Source organism: Cupressus sempervirens, chromosome 5 (assembly GCF_028749045.1).
Source record: "Cupressus sempervirens isolate cs-2001-9-10 chromosome 5, ASM2874904v1, whole genome shotgun sequence".
Taxonomy (NCBI): Eukaryota; Viridiplantae; Streptophyta; class Pinopsida; order Cupressales; family Cupressaceae; genus Cupressus; species Cupressus sempervirens.
Window position 1 is genome coordinate 510,046,895 of NC_143122.1, and position 9,998 is coordinate 510,056,892.

Here is a 9,998-nt window from a genome sequence, read left to right on the forward strand (position 1 = left end):
TGTATGAGTAAGGTAAGGAAAGTACCCTAGCAAGCTAAAAGGATAGGTCTTAGGAATATTTAGAAGAGCTCTTGTGAGGTAGTTTAGAATTCCCCATCAAGAACTTAATCCATTATGTAGTGATCTTCATAGAAATCATTAAATGTCCATCACAATAGAAGGGAATGGTCTATTTAAGGAACTTAATCCATCACAAAGGATATTATATATCATGATCTACTTAGACATCATAAGATTCCTATCATAATAGATGACCATGGTCTATTAAGCAGCTTAATACACCATACAAGATGTAATCTGTCATGATCTATTTTAAACATCATAAGATATCTATTACAATAGATTAAATTATTGAAATATTGTCACCTTCAATAACTTCTACAAATTTACATGATAATCATTTGGAAGTCATCACTTTCTAATGATGTATATAGGGAGTAGGCCCATTAAATTATGCTGTCACATGTGATACCAAAGGTTTAAATGAAGTAAGAAACTCCCTCTAATTATGATATGATCTAGATCTTAAAAGATTAATTGAAACATATCCTCTACCCATTCCTTTAGATATGTGTGTCAGACTCCATCTAAACATCAATATTATAAGCCCTTTTTCCTTTGAAGAAGTGTTAAACTTCCCTTGAATCTATATCAATCCTCCTTTTCCTACAAAAACATTGTTCGAGGAAAAGATAGGGGGAAATGGCTTTATAGTATATAAAGAAATAAAAATTAGAGAGAGACTACATTGATTTAAAAAAATACTAAATGATATTAAATACTTATCTGTACATCAATATCCTTTTATTTTATATTTCATTCCATTAGACATTAATATTTTATTAGAAAATAATAAATAATATTATTTATTTCATCCAAATAATATAATTAATGTATTATTAAAATGACATTCCTTTTGACCATTATATAATGAATTTCATTATATTTGTAATTTATCTAAAATAAGAATATTAGAAATCCATAATAATACTAAAATATATATTAACTATAATCATTAATATATTCCTCCATACCTCGGTTGTGGGTCCTTCTTTCCCTTTATGGTGATGAGCAAGACATCTTATTTGAAGATTCTTATAGTATCATATATAAATTAACCACATCTAACATTGTAGACATATTGTGGGGCTCAATGCATTATATTTAATACTATATTAAGGTCAAGGGTATGTAGTGGGGATATCTCATGGAATGTATAGAGGGGAATGGGTGTTACCCATGTGCAACTTTCCTCAATCGTCATATTCCATCCATAATTTCTTTTGTCTTTACTCTGAATTCCATGAATGAAGTCACTTTATATAGAAAACAAATATCATTATTATACCAAACCTATCCTTCCTATTGAAGCCACCAATTATGATAATGATGAGGGGTATGACTTGTGGTGGGTAGTGAGTAATATCCTTTCTGCCAGTTTAATAATGTTAATGGGTGGGATTGGAAATGTGTTACCCCTTTTTCCACATTTAACTTTTCATTCATTACAACTCCCATGCAAACCTTTCTATGATGATGGTGCATGTGACACTTGATGCCAAGTTATTCTACCTTGATGTAAAGGTTTATTTCCCTTTTACTATGACTTTTGTTAACTTTAGATTCTATAGGTGGCATTATCTACAAGACTTATCCAACTCCAAATGTCAGTGTTCATGAGAAACAAATTGACATAGCCACATATTTATATAGGTCATCTTTCTTGTCAAGATTATACATCAGCGTGAAGATTATCAATCCTAGTTAAGAAGATAGTGTGGCAGAGTGATCATTCAAATTTTTGTTAGGTAGCACTACCAATAAATCTATGATTATATTTACTAAAGATTCTTTGTAATCAAAGAGAAAAGAGAGATAATTCATGATGTATCCAATGAGAGGATAAACATCTATTCCCATAATGAGAACCTTTGATTTCTCCTTTCTTGATGGCTAGATTATAAATCTTCAAAAATAGATTTTATTATCCAACAACTTTCTCCTTGTGATTTCCAAGTACTACTCACTAGGCTAGCACACTTAAGCTATTGTGACAATCAAACTGGTATAGAAGCATTATAATTATTGATTTTCACTAAGTTACTTGTTTTTTATTCAAACATATGTTGAGGAAGATCACTTATGTCTATACACTGCTCTTCTTGAATCTTTCAAACCTCATGAATATTTTGTGTTTCCTTACAATGAGTAAACACAAAAAAATGATATTTAATCTATGTAAATCTATGTTAACCAATGCATACCTATTATGTAAAAATGAATCTTACCTATTAAATTTTATTTTTTGTCTGGCTCTAATACCATGTTGTTGTTTCTAGAGGATCCCTACAAATATATTTGCACTATGTATTTTGGTATGTGTGTTCCAAATGCAATGATCTCTTTGTATTTTTATGAGGAATAAAAAAAGAGGAGACATGTCCATTCATTAATATATATATATATATATATATATATATATATATATATATATGAACCAATATTATTATATTAATTAATCTCATAGGTTTATCCTACTAAAGCTACCAAACATCAAAACTTAGCACTTTGTTGTATTAGATCTGATTATTTCATGTGCTTATCTATCATATGTGTTTTTATAGTGCTTATGATTTAATTGGTTAGCCTAATTGTATTAAATAAAAAATTAATAAAATAAATTAGTAATACAAAATTAAAAGGAAAGAACATCCTATAGAAATAGATCCTTTGACTATGATCGTGGAAAAGGACTTGGATTTAGCATTGGAGCCCCTTACATCTACTTTGGGTAATACTAATATGATTTAGGCCTTTTGGAAGGCAAAGCTTGAAGGTCCCTATTTTAATTTCCCTAATGTACATCTAAAATTAGGGGTTCAATATACACATCTTAATATCTATCTCACATATTTATTGTGCCCCTAATTTTTATGTTACATTTTGGTGATCCTATTACTTTCATGCTTCATTATGTTTTTGGGATTGATTTTAGATCTTACTTTGCATAATTGTGTGTTCACCTTCATTAGATAATTTGGTAAACCCATCATTCTTACATTATATATCTTTTGATTGTGTAGTTAGATCTTCATTATCTAATCTTTCTTTTCATTTTCACATTGTATACATTGTTTCACTTTACACATTCTTGATTTGAGAATTAGATCCCATTTCAGAGTTTTATTTGACATTTTGATTCCTAGATCTATATTGTTACAATATATCTTTTCTACATTGTCATTTTCTTTGTCTCTTTGTACAAGATATTTATAATTTTGTGCCTCATCTATAACATTCAAGTTAGAAGCATTTGTATATCATGAGATCTTTTGATTGCAATTCGTCCTTCTTTTCTAGGAATCTCGATGTGACCAACATGTTCCCTAGTATTCCTAATCTTGGAATAGAAAATAATTTCTCTCATTCTTCTCATGATGATGATTATTGATTGCACCTTCCTACTACCAAAGTCCAAAATCTTACTAATAAAATGGAGAAATTGGAAAATTGATTATCTCAAGAAAACCGCTGTACATATACCATTTACATTGTATAAGCCTCAAGGAAACTCATTCACAATGATGAACATGACATAACCCTCTTGTATAGCATTTTAAATTTTTTAAATTATAACATTGAACCTTTTGTATATAGTGATCAAGAGATAGGATATGTTTCTCCTTCTACAAGTGTTCAAAGTTCCTTACCACTTTCTACTTCTATTCCCAGTGTTCCTATTTATGTGCTAATGCTTGTTACCAATTCAACCCAAGTTTACAATCCTATAAATATGAGTCTTCCTCTTCCCACTCTTCCTACAAGTATCCCATGTATTTCATTACCTTCATCTATTCCTTCCTACCATAATGTTTTGGATTACGATAAAAACAAGTTTTGAAGGGACCTCAAAACCCTTTCACATCCTCAAAAAAGGAAAAAAAAACAAGCTAACCAACAGGAAAGAGCCCAAAAACCTACTAAAAATTAGAATCAAAATCAAGTTTTATAGGGACCTGAAAGCACTAATAAAGTCTAGATAAAATACCTAGGTTTTACAAGGACCTAGAACCGATAGTATATGAAAAAACTAAAATCCAGAAAATAGGACCAAAAATAGGAACTAGAAGAACCAACCAGCAAATAGGACCTACATAGGAACCAAACCCGAAAAGAAGACCCAGGAAACTTTTACAATTTTGTAATCATCTTCACATCCTCCTTACCAATCTTAGCCATATCTTAGATGGAGTTAGCAACCAAAGAAGTAGCATCAATCAAAGCTTTTTTCCTCGAACTCTGTCTTGTCCTCTTGCTTGGGCCCTCCAAAGATATGGTTCCTTCATCAACTCTTTTACCCAAGGTCACCGCGGCAGCATAGATGCTTGAGATAACTTGCTCCATTTTTGTTCCACTTTCCCTAATGAGCAGTCTAAGATTTTTCTCGTAATCCTTTCATTTTTTTGGGATATCTCCCATTTGCACCTCCATGTGTTGAATAATAGCCTGGTCAGCCTCCTAGTTATGTTGCAAGGTATCCACTTTCTTCTTTAGCCCCATTATTTCATTATATAACTAGGAATCAACCTAAAGGAAAGAGTTAGCTTTTTTTTTAGTAGAGTGGAGGAAGGAGAGATTGGTTTCCCTCACCAGGGAGTCACCTGCATCATCAATAATGGTGTGTGGAATAGGGCCATCTTTATCAATATGAATCCCTCATCTAATGGTTCCACCTCACTAGGCTCTGCTTGAGTATGGTGGCTCTATCCCTCCTTATCATGTCCCTTAGTCTCCTTAAGAGGAGTGGGAGCTTTCCCCATGATTTCCTCCTCACTCAAAATGGCTAAATTATCATTTTTCTTCTCTTTATCACCTCCCCTAGACACAATATGAGTGTCCTCATTTTTAGACTTGCTCTATTCTAAATTCACCTCCATAATATCTTCCTCTCTCCCCTCCTCATTATTGTCTTTCGAATCTAGGTAACCATCTAGGTTAGAGCTGAACTCCCCAACATCCGTCCCCTCCTCTTCCTTAGGGACATCCTTATCTGAGCCATCAGTGCTCTCCACCTCAGTATCCTCTTCCTCAATTTGTCTTTGAGAACTAGAGGGTTTCAATTTAGCCTTTATTATCTTTTTAACACTCTCATCTATTTTTCCTATAATGGGATTAGGAGTCTTATGCTTGGCAGAGGACGGGGATGAAGCAATGGACTTATTTTTACAAAGACCCTCAATGAGTAAAATCAGACCTTCATGTAATATGGGTCGAGACTATTTCTTTTTATGGGCATTCAAACTTTGGAGCAAAGAAAACTACAAATAGAAAGGGAAGGAAATTCCATCCTTGTACCTAAAATGGTTAAGGAATACAAAGTGGAATTTGTGCACCCTTTTACTTCTTCCATCAAGGATGAAATATTTGCGAATACAACCAAGCACATCATGCCAAATACCTTTTATCTGTTGCACATCAAAGAAGTTGCCACTCTTTTCCAATTGCAGCTCCTCTTCTTCTATCTTTGAGAATTTTTTGTAGGTCGCATTGGAAATATTGGTCTGCTTCAAAAACTTGATACCTTTCATGGGAAGACCAGTGACTTCGGCAATGAATTCCTCAGTCAGCTTAACCTACACTCCATGTAGAGTAACTTTGTCATCCGCCCAATTTTTGAAGAAGGCAGTGTTTACATGGGGTTTGAATCCATGCAATTGCTCTAGGTACCTAGCCACATTCCCTTTCTAGAGTATCTTCCAAACATCCTGCCTAGCCTTCCAATCATCACATTTTTTGGGTTCCTATTTCCTCGGTTCACCTCCCATATTGCAAAGTATACCTTTTTGAGGATACGTGCAGAGAGCACATAGCCTTCACATGAATGTACCTCCTTGGGAATGCTAAACTGACAATCGTAAGGCCACTCTCGCAAATCATTAAATTTCTAATCTGAGCAAATCTTTTCCACTCTGGAATGAATAACATCATAATTAATGATTGCTTTAAGATCCACATGTTTGTGTAAGTAATCGAGCCACCTCATCTTTTGCCCCCTTTGTACTACATGATTAGTTATCCAATCAGCAACCCTGTTGGCTTCTCTATAAGTATGGGAGATGACCACCTTTTCAAAATTTTGAAATAGAGTTTTGATTTTCATAAATGTTGCCTTTATAGCCCAAGAGGTAGTATTTTTATTATTAAGGATATTTATAATATTCAAAGAATCACCTTCCAACCATAATTTGGAGTAACCCAAATCAACAACTAAAATGGTAGTATAAAGGGTAGCAGTAGCTTTAGCAATATGACTATTCGAGTGACCAATAGGGGTTGCAACAACATCAATAACATTTCCCATATGATCTCTAAGAATGCCTCCACATCCTGCTCTTCATGAGTTACCCTTGGCTGCTCTGTCAAAATTTCCTTTGATCCATCCATTAGGAGGAAACAACCATTTTATAATCAATCTAGGATTATCAATTTTCAACTTAGGATCTTGAAATCTTAAAGGGTGATCAAGTTGGAAGGTCTAAGCAGGCTCCCTTTGGGACAAAAAATTCTCCTTGAAGGCTCTGATAATATTCTGACCAAGCACCCAACCTAGAAGATCTTTATTTTTGAATATCTTATTATTTCTTTCTTTCCATATACCCCACCAAAGATTGGGGAGGGTTAGTTTCCAAAGAAATTGAGAATCAGGATCCTTTGAGGGGCATCTCCAGCTCTTGAAAGAAAGCTCCACATTGTTTTGATGAACCCATGTCATGCCCCAAAAGTTCAAAATCTCAGTCTAGACTTCTTGAGAAAAAGAACAACTCAAAAAAATATGATCTCTATCTTCATATCCCTTTCTACATAAAGAACACATGTTAACCAAATTTATACCTCTTTTTTGCAAATTATCAAGAGTCAAAAATTTTTTTTGGAGAAGAATCCAAAATAAAATGTTAATTTTGGGAGTGAGACCCTTAATCCAAGCTTGAGTCCAAAGAGGTTGATAGTTCTTATTCTTAGGAGCAAAGATAGAATAGACTTTGAAATTCCCACTAGGGTCAACAAACCAGATAATCTCATCCTCCAAACAAAGGTAAAGAGAGACAGCATTAAGGGATAATTGGATATTAATGAAAACATGGCTAACATTAGTTAAATTCACCCATGAATCATTTTGCCAATAATGACAAGCAAGAATGCCAAATCTCTACTTGCAATGATCGATTAAGGCCTTGTCATTAAAGTCTTCAGTCAAAGGGTGATCCAAAAGCCAGATATCTTCCCAAAAATTCACTTTAAGTCTATTGCCAACTTTCCATGTACATCCTTTTTTTATAGTTTTCTTGGTCCCCTGAATAGCTTCCCATATGGAGGAAGAGTGAATAACATCAGGAGATTCAAGGAAATCAGAAAGGGAGAAAGAATTAGAGAGATACTTATGTTTCCAAATGGAACTCCACTCTTTATTGTCATGGTACACTCTCCACCCTTGTTTGGCTAGAAGGGCTTTATTCAAACTAATGGTTTTCCAAATTCCTAATCCCCCTTCACTGCAAGGTTTACAAACTTGGTCCCAAGCAATTAAAGCCATTCTCCTTTTATCCTCTGAACCAGACCATAAGAAGTTTCTTTAAATTTTATCAAGTGACTCAACAAATTTAAAAGGAATTCTAAAAAGACTTAAATCATAAGTAGGAATGCTCTGGAGACAGGCTTTGTGAAGAGTTAACTTATCAGCTTGGCTTAAAAGATTACCTTTCCATCCTGCCAACTTTTTGCTCAATTTATTAATAAGATCTTCCCATAAAGCATCAGGGACCTTCAAACCTAGGGGGAGCCCCAAGTAAGAGGAAGGGAGAGAACCTATAGAACATCCCAAGATTTTAGCAATTTTAACTTGTTTGTGGATAGGGGTGTTAATGAAGAACACAACACTTTTTCTCGAGTTAACCCCTTGACCAGAAGCAATAGAATATAAGTTAATAGCTTGCTTTAAAATCCTAGCTTCCTTCACTTCAGCCTTACCCATGAAGATAGTATCATCAACAAATTGACCATGGGAGCAAGTTAACGGTTGAGAAGAAGGTTGTAAGCCCTTGAGCAATCCTTTTTGGACTAAGTCCCCAATATATCTCCCCAAAAAATCAGCCATAATAACAAAAAGGATGAGGGATAAAGGATCTCCTTGTCTCAGCCCTCGAGAAGGAAAAAAGAAGGGAGAGGAACTACCATTAACCAAGATCGCTATAGAGATAGTAGAAACCAATTGGCAGATCAAACCCACAACCTTATGATCAAATCCAAAAGCAAGAAAAATATTACAAAGGAAAGACCAATCCACTCTATCATAGGCCTTGGTAATGTCCACTTTCATAATGAAACTCTAATTGTTGGAACAAGATAAGGAATGAATATTCTAATGAGCAGAGATGATAGAGTTAAGGATTTGTCTACCAGGGACAAAACCATTCTGGTAATTGGCAATGATCAATGGGATCACCTGAACAAGTCTAGAGGTAAGAACTTTGGAAATGATTTTGTAGAAAGAGTTACAGAGGCTGATTGGACAAAACTGATCCAGAAAATCAGCCCCAACTTTTTTAGGAATAAGGCATAGAAAAGTGGAATTGAGTTTTTTGAACAGTTGTTTAGCCCCAAAGAATTCCTTAACAACATCACAAACATCTATACCAACCACTTTCCAAAGCTTCTGGAAGAAGAACATGGGGAATCCATCAGGGCCAGGGGCTTTATCTCCTCCCAGTGAGCTAATAGCCTTGACAATTTCATCATCCTTAGGAACTGAACATAACATTTTATTCTGATCCTTAGTAATCAGTGGTGGAATTACTTTGAGGAATTCAGCCTGACTTTCCACATTAATGTTAGAATCAATTGTCATAAGGGAAGAGAAGAAAGTCACCATCTCATTCATGATAGCCTTGTCCTCAACAATTTTCACATCACCCCTTTTAAGATGTGAAATGTGAGTTTTGGCCTTGTGCTTCAAAGTGGAAAGATGGAAAAACTTAGTATTCTTATCCCCTTCTCTCAACCATAGCAATCGGGATCTCTATCTCTAGAAGATTTCTTCTTTAGTAATGATGTCATGGTATCGGACAAGCTTTTCATTCTCTTCAAGGAGGAGATCAGAGGTATAACCTTCCTTCTGTATTTTTTCTTGAATATTAAGAATATCCTCCTTAACCATAGATTTGTTCTCAAAAATGTTCCCAAAGCTATTCTTGTTCCATTTTTTGACTTCCATTTTAACATTTTTTAGCTTGGAAGCAATTCTAAAGAGGGCAGTACCTTCAAACTCTATATTCCACCATTATTTTAATTTATTTTCAAAATGAGGGTGCTACATCCACATCTTCTCAAATCTAAAAGGAAAATTCTTCTTGAGTTTATCAGCAGTGAATAAAAGAGGGAAATGATTCGAACTGATTTTTTAACAAGCCTCCAGATTATAGATGAAGTCTTTAGTCCAGTTAGGAGATATAAGAGCATGGTCAAGCCTAGCCTAAATACATTCATTACCAATTCTCTTGTTGCTCCACATGTATTGGATTCCATGGAGGTCCAAGTCCATAAGGCCCTCATTATTGATGAATTCCCTTAGATCCAATCTTCCTTCCAACTGACTTGCATTTCCTCCCTTTTTCTCGTGGTCATAAGGAGGGATGTTAAAATCTCCCATGATGATCCATCGATCAGAGTAGTTTTTCCTTTTAAAGTTAGAAATGAAATCCCAAACCTTTTTCATTGAAGGCTTTGAGTTAGGAGCATAAATATTCACAAGATACCACTCTTTCTTCTAGTCTAAACTAGAAATTTTGGCTATCATAAGGTTTTTACTAGCAAACAAAATAATACCAGAGAAACAATTCTTTTTCCATAACATCAAAGTTCCTCCTGAAGCTCCTTCTAAATTGCTAGCTTTTAAAGAATATTTATTAAAAGCTTTAATCTGTTCCGCTTTCTCTTTATTCATC

At 34.3% G+C, this 9,998-nt stretch overlaps 1 pseudogene; it reads right to left on the bottom strand.

Moving 5' to 3' along the window:
• Positions 1 to 8,935, bottom strand: part of LOC149556945 (uncharacterized) — an 83,500-nt pseudogene extending 74,565 nt beyond the window's left edge.
• Between the last annotated feature and the right edge of the window lie 1,063 nt (positions 8,936 to 9,998).